The sequence below is a fragment of the Pelobates fuscus genome, chromosome 3 (assembly GCF_036172605.1).
Source record: "Pelobates fuscus isolate aPelFus1 chromosome 3, aPelFus1.pri, whole genome shotgun sequence".
Taxonomy (NCBI): domain Eukaryota; kingdom Metazoa; phylum Chordata; class Amphibia; order Anura; family Pelobatidae; genus Pelobates; species Pelobates fuscus.
The window spans coordinates 369,777,612-369,794,805 of record NC_086319.1 but is presented as its reverse complement, the minus strand read 5'-3'; the positions used below and the strand labels follow the sequence as shown (position 1 = coordinate 369,794,805).

At 41.4% G+C, this 17,194-nt stretch overlaps 1 protein-coding gene across 4 annotated transcripts in view; it reads right to left on the bottom strand.

Moving 5' to 3' along the window:
• TLN2 (talin 2) overlaps positions 1-9,708 on the bottom strand; it is a 181,141-nt gene extending 171,433 nt beyond the window's left edge. For 3 of the 4 annotated variants that reach the window (XM_063449395.1, XM_063449394.1, XM_063449398.1), the window contains exon 1: positions 9,606-9,708. The gene's annotated coding sequence lies outside the window, so the exon portion shown is untranslated. The remainder of the gene's footprint in view (positions 1-9,605) is intronic. The other variant, XM_063449396.1, reaches the window with a different exon arrangement.
• Positions 9,709-17,194: the final 7,486 nt, after the last annotated feature.

Sequence of the window (17,194 nt, the reverse complement as noted above, 5' to 3'; positions counted from 1 at the left end):
GGAGATAAAATAATATATTTTTGGGAAAAATAGATTTGGGGAAAAAAAAAAAAAAACCATGGGGCGGGGTCTGACCGCAAAGCGAAGCAGACGCGGGCGCCATGAGCTCCTGCTCGACGGGCATTAAACGGGACAAAACGACAGCAGTGACAATTGCAGACACAACTGGATGCACTACCCATGCTGGGGAGGCACCACTGAAGCGGAAGACACAATCCCGAGACCTATCGGCCGAAGGGGAGCTGGACACCATATGAGGCCTACTAGTGCCGAATCTAGGGCGGGAAAATCGCTATCCCTGGCCCAAACGACACCAGGCACACACACCAGCACCCTACCCCCCCCTTTTGACCGGCGGGGGTTATCCCGGTCCACACGGGAGAGGCACATCACAGCAGATGGCAAACTCACAGGCATCACTGCCCGCAAGGAAAACACGCCACCAGGACCCTGCCAAGATGGCGGCCCGGCGGCAACCCGACCCAAGACTCCCACACAAGCCCAGACCAACGACAAGGCCCCTGGAGGCTTTCGACGAACACTGCAGGAGCTTCTGGACTCTGCTCTGTCGCGGGGGGCTCACCCTCAGGCAAGCGGTGAGAACGGTGGCCCCCTGGATCCGCCCTGCGACCCGACGCCGTCACTATGGGGCCCTGCCACGTGCTCCACAGGCATACGCCCGACGAAGTAGCCGCCAGCATCTGCTTGGACTGACTGGTAAGCCAACTCGAATCACCCGACATGCTCACACCCCGACGGCCCCTGAGCACCCCGACCAGCAAGACGCCACCCCGCATATGAGACCATACAAAGCCTCCCATGACGCTAACCTAGACGCGGAGCGACTGCACACCGACGGGGGGGACCAGTGAAGAACCCAGCCACGATCAGCCAGGGAGGGAACCCCGAGGAGGCACCTACCATGCCGCGCAGGCAAATCCAGCACACACCAGCAACCACATGAACTGTCCTCATATGGAGGCTCACTGACCAGCAGGGGTATAGGCTGACTGATCGCTTAACGGTGCTGGCATACCAGGCTACCTGCCATTGCACACCGACGGGGGGGACCAGCGAAGAACCCAGCCACGATCAGCCAGGGAGGGAACCCCGAGGAGGCACCTACCATGCCGCGCAGGCAAATCCAGCACACACCAGCAACCACATGAACTGTCCTCATATGGAGGCTCACTGACCAGCAGGGGTATAGGCTGACGGATCGCTTAACGGTGCTGGCATACCAGGCTACCTGCCATTATAGATCGCCCTTCACTACCAGTGATGCAAGGCTGGGTTGCCAGTTTATCCCTGCCACCTGTTGAAGTGTACATGTTTTTGCTAACTCAAGCTCAGTGTGTTATTAGAAATATTTAGGTTATATGCATTTATGTTATATCGCTAGCAAGTCACACAATTATAACATCAAGCGCCAACAGCATAACTATAAGCGACTTTACTTTTATCCTATATAAGCAAACCACTAAACATTAAACCAAGCGCACTGTCTAAACTCTTGAAGCTCTAGCATGCCTTTAAAGGCAATCTAAATCTACATTTAAGCCTGTTCAATACAAACCTTGTACAACACATTGATACCAAGCGCGCTGTCTTAACTCTTGAAACACTAGCATGACTATCAATCGCAATCTCAACCTACGTTTAAGCATGTCCAATACAAACCTTACATAACAAAAAGTGCTGAGTTCTATTATGCCACCAAATTGTCTTGCTCTGTTTCATGTGATTGAGTCTGTTATGGCTATTGTGGCTACGCAGACACTGTTGTAATTCTTGCACGACAAAAATAAAGAATAAAAAAAAAATAAAAAATAATAAAAAAAAATAAAAAAATAATGTATTACAAGTTAGGAAGATGAGAGGAACAGATTGGAGCACAGTTGAGGATGACAGAGCTGCTTTAACCCTCTGATTGCAAAAAAAAATAGAATACATTGTTTTAAACAATCCAACAATAAGCCTCCGTGGAACAGTTTAAAGAAACCTCCTGCAGAGGTTGCAATGTAAACATGATCCACGGAGGAGCTGAGTGACAAGTTGAAGTCAGCCGGCACTCTGTGCTTAAGGTATTTTAATGTATTAAAAGGGTCAATCCTGAGTAGGAAGGAAATGATCTCACATGTTCGAAAGAGCTGAAGGGTCAGGTGCTTTTCAAAGCAGCTTAAAGAGACAACAAAGCAAAAGTGTAGGAATGAAAATGAGAAAATAATGATATAAACATTTGTATTACGAGATTATTTTGAATACGTTTTTTATTTTTAAAATTTCCATTTAAGCACTAGCCATTGGAGAGTAAAATTTAGCCTTGGCGAGTAGAACTTCACTCCTGGTGAGTGTGCCACGGATCCACCAGGCTTGCAGTGGCAAGTAACTTAAGGCCTGGCTAGCAGAGGACTTGAAATGATAGAGAGAGGTTTATTGAATGCATAGACTAAACAAAAAAAAAAATTATTTTTAAATAAATACTGTTGTACATCAGCTGCGTATCTTAAGTTGGTTGTTGACATGTCCCCCTTGGGCACAGAATTTCAAGAAATCATGTTTCCTCTACTATCCCAAAGTAACATGATTTCTGAGTTCCTGTGCCCAAAGGGGGACTTCTTGAAGTCCAACGTGAGATATACAGGTGATGCACAACACTAATGTTTCTGATTGCACTGTGGGGGTGTTTCATCTTGTTCGGTCTCACCACATTTTGGCAATTAGATATGGCTATATAAAGTTATCGGGGCTTAGGAAATACTTGAACGCATATATTTTTGTATTATTTAAATTTTTATGTTTTTGCATTGATTATATGCAATAAAAATAAATATGTATATTTGGACGTAACATTGTCCTTTAAATGCCCCTACATGTAAACATGTATGAGGAGGGAAAGGGGAGCTCTCTTCCCTATAAATCTATCAGCCTGTCTGGGAGGCATACAGGCTTTGAATTACTGTGAGTGACCTGCAGATTTTTGCAATCTTTAGACTGTTGATTACGTAGCAGATAGCCTATTTTAACCCTTATCCTAACAGACATGTATCAGCTGTGCAGACACTATTGCTTTCTACCACCTTTGAGTGCAGTGGGGGGTCTGCGGCAAATTCCTTAGGGAGGATTTTTTTATTTTTTAAAAGCACTCTTTATTTTAAAGATATTTACATAATATAATAGTAATAACAGTAATACAGATTTCTACCTCAAATACCCAAAATGATAAAGACAAGAACTACAAACACAGAGAAGTCAGAAGAATGGTTTAAGATAATAACTAGTTACTTTGCACAGGGAAGAATTTCCACCAACCAATGGTAAAAACACACATACATACATCCTTGGTGGGCCCCCTCTTTATTTACAGGCCTACCGTATCATCGGTCTCGGCACACCACAACCGACTTGCTCTTTTATACTATCCTACGTTCTTACTTGAACATTTTTATTTTCCCTCTTTATCAGCCTCTGTAGCTAATGAAGATCCATGTGTTTTTTCTTCACTTACTTCCATCTTAGTGTTGTTGTCAAATCAAAATGCTTCTTAAAGAAAAATTGACAAATCTCCAGTTCAAAGCTTCCCATTGATGTGTAGTTTCATTAAAATTTAGGAATTTACATTAAAAAATAATAATATACTTTGGGTGTATTAGACAAAAGCATTTCAGTGTACTAATGTGTATGTGTCCATTGAAATAGTAACTTTCTATAAAAAAAAGTTTATTGCGGGCCAGAGTTCATACCCAGATACAGGACCTAGTTAAATTTGTTTATTTTTAGGCATATGCTGTTTAGCTCAATACATTACACTTATAGTTAACTCCCATCAGCCTCAGCCACTCATCTTGATGAGACATACATTCTCAATAGAGTGTCTGGGGGCTGAGGGGGGCTCTCCCCTGATCTCTGCACCGAGAATGGGCAGATAACAAAAAGCAGAACTGGTTAATGTTCTTTCTTTATCAGAGAGTTAAACTACTATCGGAGAGCCTGACAGCAGCAGCTTTGATGGTGTGTGTAACTCACCCAGCCATGGACAGCATGTCCAAGGAATCTGGGCTAGCAGGCCATGTTGCTGCCACCAGACGCAAATGCCAAGACAGAAGCGAAACAGTATTACAGCTGGCTGACTGACAGATTAGGGAGGCGGCCCTACACAAAAAAATACATTTATCTCGGAATTAAGTTTTTTTTTTTTTTTATAGGGATGATGCAGGAAAAGGTTCTTTGCTTCATCGCTTTATCATCAATTCAGTAAGGTGAAGTGGTAATGGTGCTTACAGTGACCCTTTTAATTAGATGAGTAAACAAGTCACAGTGAAATTAGTGATGTGGTGCCACTAACCTCACTGTGATTTAAGGAACACTATATTGGCAGGAATACAAACATGTACTCCTGTCACTATAGTGTTAAACACACAGTTTTGGTTCCCAGTCCCAGTACCATACCTTTATTCCAGTGCCGTGCAGGGCCGCAGTGGCTTGCTCTGACTCCTTGGCTGGGATCATGAAAACTGATGATTTCAGCCAATCCAATGCTTTCCCACAAAAAAGCATTTGGAGACTTTTGCACAGGCGCGGCAAAACTCTGCAATGTGCCAATCAGCATCCACTCAGATGCATTGACTCAATGCTTCTCTATGGGGAGCATTCAGCGGCTCCATACAGAGTGTGGAGATGCTGAACGTCAGTGCTTTTTACTGTGCAGCACTGCCCCAGGAAGCATCTCTAGTAGCCATTTGAGGAGTGGTCAGTGGAGGTATCCCTAGGCTGTAATGTAAACACTGCATTTTCTCTTCATTAGTCCAGGGACTAATGAAAGTATTTAGAAAATTGGGCAGACTAGATGGGCCGAATGGTTCTTACCTGCCGTCACATTCTATGTTTCAGTAGAAAAGACGTGTGTTTAGAGCAAAAAGCCTGCAGAGCCTGACTATTCACCAGAACAAATGCAATAAGCTGTAGTTGTTCTGGTGACTATAATGTCCCTTTAACTTTTATATTTTTCAAGTACCACAGGATTTAAAAAAAAAAAAAAAGTTTGTCTTTGCATTGTTCTAAGCAAATGTCTTGTTCAAAAAGTTACATCCATTTTATTTTTTTTCTGACTTTCTTAACCCTTGTATAAAGTCAGCTGTAAATACTACAAATATGGAGGTCCCAGCCTTATCCATTCTTCGCTGTTATGTTTTTATTAGAGGTTTGCAGTGGTCAGTAACACTTAGGCCAGGCTATGTGCGTCGTAGTAAATATATTGTTTACCTTCGACTTGCTCTGCATTCCCCAAGTCTAACCAGTATGAAAGGCCTCAAATTGAATTTCACGTTTTCAAGGCACAGTAGCCAAAGTCGAATCAGAGATATCTGGGAATTTTAGCTATTTAGGCCTTAAAATTTGAAAATCATACCTCAATACCTAATAACTCAACATTTATTGAATAGCACTGAGTATCTATACACATTAAATATCTGCACTGAGTCTTGATTAGCATAAAAAGGTCAGAGAAAGAAATACACATTTAAAAGGGGTTGTTTTTTTGGGTTTTTTAAATTCAAAAAATGGGACAAAAATACTGAACTGTCCAGCACTGAGGGATAAACCAAACAAATTCTATCATGGAATATAAAATATCTAGATTTCTGACTCTCGTTGTACCGCAACATTCATACAGCGATGCATAAAAAACAAGGACCACACAAATAAAAAAAAATATTATCCACAAGCACATCTCTTCGACAATATTAATAAGTTATTTAAAAACTGGAGGTAAGATGAAACACAATCTAAAAATAAGCCTTCAAATGTTTTGGGAAAAGGCCAGGGCGAAGGAGGGGCACACTGCACAGGACAGAATGAATATGGACTGGGGCTGATGAGCCCAGAGAGGAATTAACTAGCGCCAGATTGCTGTGAGGAGCAGAATAATATGGCACATTTGGTTGGGCCCAAGTTACACCAACAACAAACACTCATTGAAATGGCAGGTTACCAAACTGGTGGGAGAAGTGAGAAAAATGCCTGAGAGGAGGGGAGGGGATAGGGACAATAATTTCTAACTGGCCAACAAAACTAAAATTGCACCTAGGCAAGACACAAACATAATATTCTAGAATGCTTAAAAATTTAAACAAACCAGATTTTTTTTATTTATTTTTTTGCTTTACAGCCACGTATACTTTTTAACAAGATTTTCTTGCTTGCGGCACATGTATCAGGCTATGTCTAGTACAAATAAAAGTCGTTTTTGATGATTACATTATAGGGTCTGGGCATTCAACGTAATGTGAAAATATAACATAAAAAAAAAAGTGGGGGAGGGATTTTTATTCTGTAGAGTAAATCTATTTCCATATATAAGCTTATGAAGGGGAGGCACCAAAAAGTGTACTTCACATTATTTGCTAAACATTTAATAGAGCTCAGGAATGCGGATTATCAGAAGATACGAATGGCGTACGGTCGGAAACATCACTAGTGACACGACACTTGGCAAGTTGAGACGATGCACAAAATAAAATCATTAGCAGTTATAGCATTGAACTTGTGCAATCTCTCAGTGGGTGCACGTGCTGCCAAAAAGTAACATTAGGCAACATTCTGTCTAAAATATACATTTCTGAAATGCAATAATTTGGGAGACTTTTACAACATGAATGTTTCATTAAGCCACCATTAATATCAATAAAAACACTGTTTCGGAGCTCCTAGTAGCAAAATTATCAATGAGGTTTCACCAAGTTAATTAAGATGGTTTCAATATAATTTGAACGAAATGTATTGACCCCTGTACGATGCCAGGAGTACCCCGGCCCCATGCCCTGATCATAAGGCAAACCATTTTAAAATGGCTTAAATGGTTATCTGGGTCCCAGCTTGGTGACATACACCGGCTTCTGCAGTGCTATCCAGGCATAATGCTGTAGTCATTCTGGTTGGGAGCTTCAGCTGGCCACTCTAAGTCAATCAATGGCGTTCTGAGCCATGAAATTGGTACATAATTGACATTCAACAGTCTGGAATCCTTGTTCTGGGCTAGCTAATGACACCTGACAACTTTTGTCATTAATTGTCAAGTTTTTAAGTTGCCTCCATCTAGTGACGCATCACTTTAGTCATCGACTGTCTGTGTGGGTTGTCGATGTCGCTTCACTTCACGCACACACCATTGGAATTAAAGAGGTGGTATTTCCAAAATTGTGGCTGGAAATCGCTAAGATGGTGGTGCCATGGAAGAAGACCCGGCGAGACTGTCAAAACCAAAAATAAAAAGCTAAGTAGCACTGGTCCCGAGGCCGCTAAACATTAGAGGGAGAGGCTGGAGGGCTTCTGATAGACAAGCTGGGGGATGGGGTTGGTGTCAGAGTCACTTTAAGTATAACTACATATAATACTCAGCAGAAGCTGTGCACTATCAAGAATCAATCAATACATTCTTTCCCGAGATTCCTTAAAACATTTCACTTTCAAATAGTCAGCATTCCTGTTCACCATAACAGCTAAATTTATAGAGTTCTGACATAAACCGCTCCCTTGTTAGAGGTCCAAACTGAAAATACTGACATTTTGTAACATTTTATACAACAAATTGTACATTATGTGAATGAGAAGATAGACCGGCCTCACAGCCTAAATCTGTGGAACTATTTTGAGCATGAAAGCCATGCGTGCAGTCGGTCAAATTTCAGTTAAAATTTAGGAATAAATCCACGTAAGACACAGTAACTTCAAAAAGTTACGAACGAATGGTTCTTATCTGCCGTCACATTCTATGTTTCTATGTTTCTAAGTTATGTTTCCACAATTTTCCCAGAGTTCCCAGCCCGATATGCAAATGATCACAAAGGTCTCACATTACAAACTTCATCCTGCAATCCTACAAAACACCCTCAACAAACTGAGCACTTTTTAAAAACCATAGTATGGGTTGTGGTCCAAAAGGAAAGCTGGTTAATAAACAGGCATTCCTGGCACCATAAATCATGCTGTAGTAGTCATTGCGCTTAGTGTGTTCCTTTAAAAGTTTGCTAAATGCCTAACTGTGCTCACTCTTAGATCCATTTTCTGGTTTTGGGTCAAAGCATTGCAAAACAGAAATAACGATGAAATGTAATCAATTAAACTATCAGGATTAATAATTGACTGTGGCGGGACTTAAGTAACAGAGATTGGGTTAATTTACTAAATACGTTAGGCAATAATAGCAGATTGTGAAAAAATACATAAATAAAGCTTCAATTCTCATCTTGGCTTGTTTTGCAATTCAACTTCCAGATATTTCTATAATGTGGTTTCAATAAATCCCCTTCACAAGAACACATTGCTATTAGAGAAAGATGTAATGATATCCTAATAAAACAATTTAGAGAAAGATGAAAAGTATACAAAAACAAGAAAGGATGATCCCAAAGGAATTAGACCAGAGGAGATATTTCTCATCAAAATTCTGCGCTGTATTTTAAACACTGCAGATTCTCAATCACAATAGCACATGTGGATGGGATTTATGTAATTCAGGGTGTGTTCGTAAAATGACAGGGATGAATGCTGGACCCATAAAACATATTTTTACCATTACATGGCTGCACTTACACAGCATTGTGATCCACTAACACACATCACTAGTAATAACATGGTACTGGTAATGAATGCTTGGAGCAACCTATAATCTCTATTAATGGGAGATGCCATTTTAACCCCTCCATGGCTCACATGCATTACACGCACACACGCACACACACACACACACACACACACACACAGACTGATGCAGAAAGTTAACCAGACAGGATATTTTAGAACACTGTTAAACATGTATCACAATATATGTAATAAAACGCTCATCAACTAATGACTATTTACTCAAAGAATATATATGCTGTATGAAGGAATACATTCATACATCTTCTATACAATATATACAAAAAATAAAAGGCATGGCTATTTTATTTAAAAAAACATTAGACAATTGAGATTTATATAAATAATATATAGTTCTGTTTAAATTAAATGTATATTCCCCCCACATAGCATAGCAGACCACCCAGAGCTACACGTGTGGAGAATTTTAAATTCTTCCAGTTCATGACTCCACACATGTAAATCCAATAATCCAATATACACCTCCATGATGTAATCTTCATGCCCCCCTATTTACCCAGTAAAATCCTATATTGTGCCTGCAATATAAGAACTAATGTTCCCATCTCACACAAGGCATGGATCACAGTGTGAGCTCCAGAATTCCAGACTCACTTCTTCCCACAGTGAGACATGCTGCTACCTTCCCATAAGCAATCAGCAAGATTCCATCACAGAACGCCAGGGTTCTATGGAACGCTCTGATATAGCATCACACTATATAGATGGCAATGTACTGTTTTAACATGGACTTTCCAGTTATAATGAGCCCTAAGCCATGCATGCCTTGCAGCCAGGATCTGTGCAGACTGCTGATAGCAATGCACATTATATATAATATATAGCCCATATATAATCACACATGTCTATATTGAATACATAGACCATTCTAGCTGTATATGTCCCCCCCCCATTAGGTAAGCAGACCCCCATATCATTACCCAGACCAATCTCCCCATAGCACTCACCCGGCCCCGTTAGCAGCCGGTCCCCGGGTCACTCCCTCTCCATCCCCCGCTGTCTCTCCGCCTGAAGCAGTGCCCGACCCCCGGACCATTACCGGCGCATGCGCACAGGGAGCACGGCCGAGGAGGGGTATGAAAGCCCAGGCGGGTCGCACCGCGCAGCCGCAGAGCTGGTTTACAAGAGGGTCCTGGTTGGTATGGCAACGGGCGCCATCTTGCGGCGGATTAAGAACAGGTTGAGGACTTTTTGGGTCCATTGGCTGAACAATCAGTACATTACTTTTAGTGGTGGGTTAATTGCAAGATATCCTAATGAAGCTGTATTTTTTCTTTCTCTTCAAATTAACTACAGTTATAACTTGAAAAGAGATATATTTTTTTTGGGTAGGGTAAACAAAAGTAGGGGAGAACACACACAATATATACAATATTACCATTATTATTAGAGCTACAGAAAAGTATATATACGTTTAAATATCACCACTTAATGAATAATGTGTACAAGTGAAAAAAATATATACTTATCTTAACATTCAAGTAAGACAGCCTCCCAGGTCATCACCCAGACTGGATGACCTTTACACAGCAAAATACAAAACAACCAGAAATATTTGGGATACGGCTGAGAAATCTAAAATTAAAAGACAAAAATATACATAGTGTAAATCTATATTGGATATTAGGTAAGTGTTCATGAAATGCACTCACAAGATATAGACGAAAGATAGCGCTCTAGGGTGCCTCCCCCGATAATAATGGGGGGCTGGTGTCTTCCTCCAATTGCTCCAAAGGGGTAGATGAAGAGACAGGACTTCCAGGATGGTGGAAAAAATAAAACGATTTTATTAAGGATGAAACATCACCCAGCAATAAAAGTTGAGATATAGGCTTAAAATTAGGTTATTATTATGTTATTATTTATATAGCACCAACAATTTCTGCAGGGCTTTACGAATCAGATTGTCATTGGGTCAATCATTTGTGAAGTAATCAACTTGCTTTTCGTATTAATGTTATTTTTAGTTGATGCACCAGGATTTGTCTTGTGATTTATTTATAGATAGCAATCTGATCTATATTGCCTACATTTCCATTGGTTTGTTCTTCATTGTTAAATGGACACTCCACTGCCCAAATACAAAATAAATAAAAATCACTTTTTAGTAGATGTACCCCAAGGAAAATATGCATGCATTTAATTTAGCATTAGGCTTACATCTAAAAACAGCTTGCAAAGCCTGCAGTTCTCTCGTCTGCTGCTTTTGCGAGACCACCCAGACTTTCTGTGACTGTCCAATCACAGACTTGCAATGCAGCTCAATGAGAAGTCTGCGCAAGGCAGGTGCTCTGAGCAATTGCTGCCTCTTGAGTCTAGCTCGACTGAGCGAACCAAACCAGGAAGTAACAAGAATGGTTGTCTGCTTGAAAGCCTGGGGGAGTGTACATTTCTTTTGAAAACTGCACTTTTTTCAAAATGACAAAAAGAGGATAAACTGTTCACACATAAAGCTTTAAAGCAAGCTAAACTGCTTTAGGGTTCTGGAGTGTCCCTTAAAGTGTCCAGCACAGGGTGATAGTAGCACTCTTTTATGCAAATATGTGTGGATATTTGCTACTCCACTTGACTTCATAGTTTTTTGTTTAGGTAGTCAGCACCACCCTGTGGCCAAGAAGTGAAGTTGCGTGACCTTTAAAGGCTCTCTACTGCTAAAATAAAACAATATAAAAATCACTAGTCGATAAACCCTAATGAATACATGCATGCATTTATTTATGCATTTTTTTCATATCGGGTATATCTAAAAACAGCCTGCAAAATCAGCAGGTCTCTTGTCTGTAGCCTTTGCAATCCCTCCCCTTCAAACCCAGCCAACACTTTCTGTGGCTGTCCAATCACAGACTTCCCAATGCAGCTCAATGAGAAGTCTTTGCAAGGCAGGTGCTCTGAGTCTAGGGAATTGCTGCTTCTTGAGTTTAGCTCCACTAAGCTAACCAAACTAGGAAGTAACAGGCTCTATTGTTTGCTTGAAAGCAAAGGGGGAAGGGAGCGGGGGGGGGGGGGAGGGGTGACAAGGTTAATTTATCAAAGTGACAATTTCTACTGAATTCTGCACTTTTTGTGAAATAAAAAAAGAGAATATGCTCTCTTCACACGTAAAGCATTTAAGCAAACTAAAGTGCTTTAGCGGTCTGGAGTGTCCCTCTAAGATTTTGGGACACATTTACAGGGTAATTCACTTAAGTGAGAATTCAAATTGAATTTCACATTTTAGGCCTAAGTAGCTGAATTTAAAAAATCTCTAAGGCAGCTTTATTTCAACCTTGGCTACTTTGGCCTAAAATTTGAAATTCACTTTGAATGCTTTCTTTAGTGAATAATGCTGTTTGATAGGATATGAAAGAGGCAAAAACTCCCAGGCATTATGCACAGATTGAACGAGATCGAGCCTGTCAGGTTGTTAACTGTTTGGGTAATTAGAAGGATTAGGTATGAGAGGGGGGTGTAAGAACAAAGAGGGAGGGGGGGTAAGAACAAAGAGGGGGGGAGGGGAGTAAGAACAAAGAGGGAGGGGGGGTAAGAAGAAAGAGGGGGGGTAAGAAGAGAAAGGGAGGGGGGGTAAGAAGAGAAAGGGAGGGGGGTAAGAAGAGAGGGGGGTAAGAAGAAATTGAACTTTAATCACATACAGGAGGCTCGTGCAGGGTCTAGCAAGCTATTAACATAGAAGGGGATAAGAAAATCTTAATTAAACAGAACTTGCAATAAAGAAAGCCTAAATAGGGCTCTCTTTACAGGAAGTGTTTATGGAAGGCTGTGCAAGTCACATGCAGGGAGGTGTGACTAGGGTTCATAAACAAAGGGATTTAACTCCTAAATGGCAGAGGATTGAGCATTGAGGCCGCAGGGCCATGTTCTATACACCAAAACTGCTTCATTAAGCTAAAGTTGTCCCTTTAACTCCAGGCCACGTGCCCGTTCAGTGGGCAGACCTGCCCCTTTCCTGGGTGTGGCCAAGAAAAACGTCTCAAGAGTGAATCAAGTTGTAGTATATGGGCTGTTTAAGATTATTTAGTTTAGAGATAGACTTGGTATTGGGGTACATGAGGTGTTTAGTTTATAAGAGGAGTTAAACAAGCCACTTTTACGAATGGGGAGTCACTGATTGGTTGAGTGTCAGCCTAACTGCGCTTCCTCCTCGCAGAATAACAACTTAATTTAGATGATTCCTAAACTGTTCATTTAAGGCTTACTGGACTAGAGAGGACACTGGCCAAGGCTCCTGGTACTTATCTATTCCCACCAGCCTATTTACGCTCAAAAAGGCATATTATAGGTACTAAAAACAGGCGCTCCAAGTGGTCAGGTGCCTACTCTGCCTAAAAGGAAATCCTAAGCTGGATGTAAGAGGAATGCTGGATATTTGAATAGTATTGATAAAAGTAGTTGCTGCAGGGAAAACCTACAGGAGTTAGCTCTTCTCCCAGCATCCATTTCCAGGAGGAAATATGTGCTGGAATGTAGAATTTTAAAGAGGTATTCCCAGACTCTATCTCAAAATCTCATACAAACCTCAGATGTCCCTCACCATTCTGCTTCCTCCTCATAAAATATAATATAATGTGGGCTGACTGAAAAACAGAAGCATCTCCTTTGAGCTCCGTACCAGAAACGGAAAAAAATATACTATTCAACGCTTTTGGAGCTCTGGAAAGACAAATACCTGACAACCCCCCACCAGATAGCAAAGTTCTGAGGCTTGGAGGGCCAAAGAATGCCAGATATAAGGCTCTCATTTGAGCGGCCTACCCTGCCGCCACCTCCTAAGAGGACGCCAGAAGCTCAAGAGGAGGAAGAAGCCTCAGAAGATTCGTATGAACAGGAGGAAATACCTCCTCGTGACCGGAAGAGGACTCCCAAGAGGCAGAGGCAGATGAGGACTCTTCGCCTTCCACGAAAGCTGACATTAAGAGGCTTCTAACAGACCTGCGTAGGGTGTGGAAGGCCTACCCGAAAGAGACACAGGAGAGATGGGCATCCTCCGCCAGAAGGTACAAGCGGTGGAGTCCTGGGAGAGCACTTGGGATACCATGATGCAAGCCACAAAAAACAGGTAGAGGGCCTTACCCAGCAGGTGCAGAGGCTTAACCGGAAGATCTCCGGGATGGATGTCGGAATATTTGTCTCGTCAGTATCCCAGAGAAGGTGGGGGAAGAGCATTGCTGCCCTTTATCCTGAGTCTAATCACCACAATGGGCCTCAAGGGAAGAACTGAACCCACGCTACTAAACTCAGCATTCAGAGTCCGCAAGGCCGCAGCAGCACCAGCAAGACGGCCCAGAGACACAACTGTGGGAGTCTTGGGGAATATTCAGTTTGAGGGCTGCACAGTAGCCATATACAGCGACTTACCTCTCATAGCTGGCTACCTACGGGGGCATTCTGTGAAATACCCCTGGGGAGGAGACGGCTTATTGATCGTCCAGCATGAAGATACCACTCTGACCCTGACCTCATCTGGAGACACAGAGGCATTCCTGCGACAACTTAAACTACCAGCAATGCAAAATACAAAGGCAGCAACGCAAGTTAAAGGAATTGTAACCTGAATGATCCAGTGACATATGGCTAGAACAAAGACATCAGTTTCCGTTGAACACCTAAGATCTTAGGCAGCACCTGTTCTGCTTTATTTGATAAAGTTTATTATAGTTAACAGTTGGTTACCATACGACTTGGTTGTACATTTACGATATACGAATACCACTGTAGTCACCACTCACTAATTTGTAGTCTACCTAATAGTGCCTGTCACGCCATACCATTGTCTTATTTTCCTTTACCTTTATTTACATATATTGAATAAGATTTGTACCTGTGTACAAATCCAAATAAAACTCAAATAAAAAAATATATATATATATAATATAATGTGCCATTGCAAATCATCTGGCATGCCTAAATTGATCATATTCAGGGGCCCAGAAATGGCAGGATTTATAGAAACATAGAATGTGACGGCAGATAAGAACCATTCGGCCCATCTAGTCTGCCCAATTTTCTAAATACTCTCATTAGCCCCTGGCCTTATCTTATAGCTAGGATAGCCGTATGCATATCCCATGCATGCTTAAACTCCTTTACTACCACCTCAGCTGGAAGGCTATTCCATGCATCCATTACCCTCTCAGTAAAGTAATACTTCCTGATATTATTTTTTAATATGTGTCCTCTTGTTGTGGTAGTTTTTCTTCTTTTAAATATAGTCTCCTCCTTTACTGTGTTGATTCCCTTTATGTATTTAAATGTTTCTATGATATCCCCCCTGTCTCGTCTTTCCTCCAACCTATACATGTTTATTTATATGTATATCTAGAGAGACATGCTAAAATAACAGAAATATATTGTATTTTGTGGTATTGCAGTATTCAGTGAATGGAGTGATACTTTTTTATTAATAATTTTTTATTTATTAATGAAAAAAAACCTCCAGGAGTTTACTCAGGTAAGAAACAATTCTCCTCCCTGTGCCGCCTCCCCCTGGTGATACAATCAGCTGGCAGGACCTCTTTGTTCTGTGAGGGTACCCGCTATTCATACTTTCCCCTTTCATTGGTAAGATAGTGGTAGAGGGTCTATGTATCCATTCTAGCTATACAGACTCGACTCAGGAACTCATAATTGCCCAAGAGTTAACACAGAGGATCCATGACAAATTGCTTCCGAGAGTGATCCGACCATGGAGGGAGGTGAGTATTGAATAATACGTCCAAAGACAATGTTGAATAACTCTGAACTGGAGAAAGGGAATTGAGGATGTATAACAACAAGAGTTATATACAGCTGTCATTCAGTGGCATGGGATATTAACTGGAGATTTATTGATTAATTATTCTTATTTATAAAGCGTCAACAAATTCTACAGCGCTGTACAATAGGAGGACTAACAGACATGTATTTATAACCAGACGAGTTGGACGCACAGGAACAGAGGGTTGCGGGCACTGTCCATGCTAGAAGGAGTGGGGTATAGTGACACAGAAGGTAAGAGTGGGGTAGAAAATTTGGTTGCTAAAAAGTACTGAACGGGGGCTTAGCTGTTTTTTTGTTTTTTTTATGTTAGTTGCAGGAGAGGAATCAGGGTACGGGGAAGGAAAGCTATTAACCGTTTAATTTATATACTTTCCTGAAGAAGTGAGTTTTCAATGATTTTTTGAAGTAATGGAGACTGAAGGGAAGGGAGGTCCACAGGAAGAGTGCAGCCCTATAGAAGTCTTGAAGACGAGCATCAGAGGTAGGAGTACGGGCAGAGGATAGACGTAGGTGTTCGGCAGAGCGTAGGGGCCTCAACAGGACATACTTTTGTATTAGGGAGGATAGACGGGTAGGAGCAGCATTGTATAGAGATTTATAAGCAAGAACCAGAATTGTATATTGAGTTGTATATCTTACGGGAAGCTAAAGGCAAAAGGACTTAAGTGATGGAAAAGTTGTAATGGGAGTAGCAGTGCATTGTGTGTGGGTTAGGGGTGTGTGGTTTTGGTGGGTGCCCGATGGGGTACTGGCTGAATGGACTCAGGCATTGTGTGTGGGCCAGTCCTGACGCCTGGCAAATACCACAACCTTACACTAACAAGTGCTGCATTGCAATTACAGCATCCATACAGTTAAGAGTGTGGTTTGAATTTATATCAATTCACAATGATCTTTATTTTCCTTGCTGTTACAATAAGCAGAAGTCACATCACTGCCTTTCCAAGGTCTTTGGTTCGATACATTAGACAGCGGAGATGGAGTGGCTGTCATAGCAGCGTCTACTGAAAGTGATTTTATCAGCTGTGTCTGGAGCCGATCTCTGCACGTGACTTCATGGCTCATGGCAGGTAGTTTGTTCAATGTGTTTCAAGTATTATCTTCATTCGCCAACGTTCCCACTATGATGGCTGCGCTCATATCTGATAGACAAAGAGATATTTCATAACATATTGTTGCGTGTAAACAGAAAATCGTGTTGTGCAGTATGCACTTATAGATTTGTACAAAATATGGAAGTGATAAGCAGCTTAAACACACTCCGTGGACACTCTGCCAGAACCACAACAAAAAACTTAGTTGATACAAAAATGCAACTCTATATTTAGGTGATAGCCCCCTATACACCATAAACAGGGCAGAGTAATGAGTGAAGCGCTTATAAACACGAGTAGTGCACAGTATAATGGCTCACCCCACAATTTGGGGGCTAACAAATGGGAAATAAAAAGGGGAAAAAGAGAAAATAGTGTGATATTGCAGAATATGAATTGAGAAAAGAAGTGGTGATGGTCACACTCACATTTTAAAGAGCCTTTTTTTCAGACAGGTGGCAATCAAACCTTCTTTATTGTAAGATGTAGATATTTCTCAATAGAATGCAGTAATAACCCATTTCGGTTATAACTGCATTTGGGTTATTACTGCATACTATTGAGATATATAATCTGTATTCAGCTGTCATCCCCAAAATTGTGGGGTAAGTCATTATATACTGCACTATAAGCGGGTCACTCATTACTCTAGCCTGTTTTTGGTGTATAGGGGGCTATCAATTAAACTA